This window comes from Triticum aestivum, chromosome 2A, assembly GCF_018294505.1.
Source record: "Triticum aestivum cultivar Chinese Spring chromosome 2A, IWGSC CS RefSeq v2.1, whole genome shotgun sequence".
In the NCBI taxonomy this organism is placed as follows: Eukaryota; Viridiplantae; Streptophyta; class Magnoliopsida; order Poales; family Poaceae; genus Triticum; species Triticum aestivum.
Window position 1 is genome coordinate 36,702,654 of NC_057797.1, and position 3,351 is coordinate 36,706,004.

The following is a 3,351-nucleotide window of genomic DNA, read 5'->3' on the forward strand; positions in this document are numbered from 1 at the left end:
CTAGATGTGCTTGCGATGTTTCAATATAAGCTTAGTTTATTTTTGAAATCAGATTAAGATTGTTGTATCTATGTATTGGTATGTGAACAAGTGTATCTCTGTATTGGTATGTGAACAAATGTTAATTTTTTGAATGAATACAATTGGGTTGTTGTGTATTGCGTTGTATCAAGAAAACGGATTGGATCAAAAAGGGGCTTATGGTTTTGATTGAATAAACATGCTAATGGACATAACTAAAATAAATTATTGGGCCAAAATCCTAATTGGGTTATGTTCCATGTTAGCCTCCACGTCAGATCCACGTAGACTCCATGTTAGGTCTGTTGCCTTGAGGACATCTAAATCGGTGACGGTCTATTCCGTCACATCCTAGTTTGGGCCGGGCGGGCCTAGAGCTAATCCATGACGGCCGAGAACTGTCATGGAAGGTACGATAGCACATTATGACGCGATCATGACGGATTTCGGATCCATCATGCATGGGCATGCATGATACTATTTGGTCGATCTGTGACGGACAAGGACCGTCATGTATTTGTTGGGGGACGTAGTAATTTCAAAAATTTCCTACACACACGCAAGATCATGCTGATGCATAGCAACAAGAGAGGAGAGTGTTGTCTACGTACCCTCGTAGATCGAAAGCGGAAGCATTAGCACAACGCGATTGATGTAGTCGTACGTCTTCACGGCCCGACCGATCAAGCACCGAAACTACATCACCTCGAGTTCTAGCACACGTTCAGCTCGATGACGATCTCCGGACTCCGATCCAGCAGAATGTCAGGGAAGAGTTCCGTCAGCACGACGGCGTGGTGACGATCTTGATGTTCTACCGTCACAGGGCTTCGCCTAAGCACCGCTACAATATTATCGAGGATTATGGTGGAAGGGTGCACCGCACACGGCTAAAAGATCAATGATCAATTGTTGTGTCTTTGGGGTGCCCCCTACCCCCGTATATAAAGGAGTGGAGGAGGGGGAGGGCCGGCCCTCTCTATGGCGCGCCCTAGGGGAGTCCTACTGCCACCGGGAGTAGGATTCCCCCTTTTCTAGTAGAACTAGGAGCCCTTCCAAGTAGTAGGAGTAGGAGGGAAGGAAAGGGAAGGGAAAAGGAGAAGGAAGGAAGGGGGCGCCCCCCTCCCTAGTCCAATTCGGACCAGCCCATGGGGAGGGGTGCGGCCACCCTTTGAGGCCTTTCTCTCCTTTCCCGTATGGCCCATTAAGGCCCAATACGAATTCCCGTAACTCCCCGGTACTCCCAAAAATACCCGAATCACTCGGAACCTTTCCGAAGTCCGAATATAGTCGTCCAATATATCGATCTTTACGTCTCGACCATTTCGAGACTCCTCGTCATGTCCTCGATCTCATCCGGGACTCCGAACTCCTTCGGTACATCAAAACTCATAAACTCATAAATAACTGTCATCGAAACCTTAAGCGTGCGGACCCTACGGGTTCGAGAACAATCTAGACATGACCGAGACATGTCTCCGGTCAATAACCAATAGCGGAACCTGGATGCTCATATTGGCTCCTACATATTCTATGAAGATCTTTATCGGTCAAACCGCATAACAACATACATTGTTCCCTTTGTCATCGGTATGTTACTTGCCCGATATTCGATCGTCGGTATCTCAATACCTAGTTCAATCTCATTACCGGCAAGTCTCTTTACTTGTTCCGTAATACATCATCTCGCAACTAACTCATTAGTTGCAATGCTTGCAAGGCTTTAGGTGATGTGCATTACCGAGAGGGCCCAGAGATACCTCTCCGACAATCGGAGTGACAAATCCTAATCTCGAAATACGCCAACCCAACAAGTACCTTCGGAGACACCTGTAGAGCACCTTTATAATCACCCAGTTATGTTGTGACGTTTGGTGGCACACAAAGTGTTCCTCCGGTAAACGGGAGTTGCATAATCTCATAGTCATAGGAACATGTATAAGTCATGAAGAAAGCAATAGCAACAAACTAAACGATCATGTGCTAAGCTAACGGAATGGGTCAAGTCAATCACATCATTCTCCTAATGATGTGATCCCGTTAATCAAATGACAACTCATGTCCATGGTTAGGAAACATAACCATCTTTGATCAACGAGCTAGTCTAGTAGAGGCATACTAGTGACACTCTGTTTGTCTATGTATTCACACATGTATTATGTTTCCGGTTAATACAATTCTAGCATGAATAATAAACATTTATCATGATATAAGGAAATATATAATAACTTTATTATTGCCTCTAGGGCATATTTCCTTCAGTCTCCCACTTGCACTAGAGTCAATAATCTAGTTCACATCGCCATGTGATTTATCATCAATAGTTCACATCACCATGTGATTAACACCCATAGTTCACATCGACATGTGACAAACATCCAAAGGGTTTACTAGAGTCAATAATCTAGTTCACATTGCTATGTGATTAACACCCAAAGAGTACTGAGGTGTGATCATGTTTTGCTTGTGAGAGAATTTTAGTCAACTGGTCTGCCACATTCAGATCCGTAAGTATTTTGCAAATTTCTATGTCAACAATGCTCTTCATAGAGCTACTCTAGCTAATTGCTCCCACTTTCAATATGTATCCAGATTGAGATTTAGAGTCATCTGGATCAGTGTCAAAATTTGCATCGACGTAACCCTTTACGACGAACCTTTTGTCACTTCCATAATCGAAAAACATATCCTTATTCCACTAAGGATAATTTTGACCAATGTCTAGTGATCTACTCCTAGATCACTATTGTACTCCTTTGCCAAACTCAGGGTAGGGTATACAATAGGTCTGGTACACAGCATGGCATACTTTATAGAATCTATGGCTGAGGCATAGGGAATGACTTTCATTCTCTCTCTATCTTCTGCCGTGGTCGGGTTTTGAGTCTTACTCAACTTCACACCTTATAACACAGGCAAGAACTCCTTCTTTAACTATTCCATTTTGAACTACTTCAAAATCTTGTCAAGGTATGTACTCATTGAAAAAACTTATCAAGCATATTGATCTATCTCTATAGATCTTGATGCTCAATATGTAAGCAGATTCACCGAGGTCTTTCTTTGAAAAACTCCTTTCAAACATTCCTTTATGCTTTGCAGAATAATGCTACATTATCTCCGATCAACAATATGTCATTCACATATACTTATCAGAAATGTTGTAGTGCTCCCACTCACTTTCTTGTAAATACAGGCTTCACCACAAGTCTGTATAAAACTATATGCTTTGATCAACTTATCAAAGCATATATTCCAACTCCGAGATGCTTGCACCAGTCCATAGATGGATTGCTGGAGCTTGCATATTTTGTTAGTACCTTTAGGATT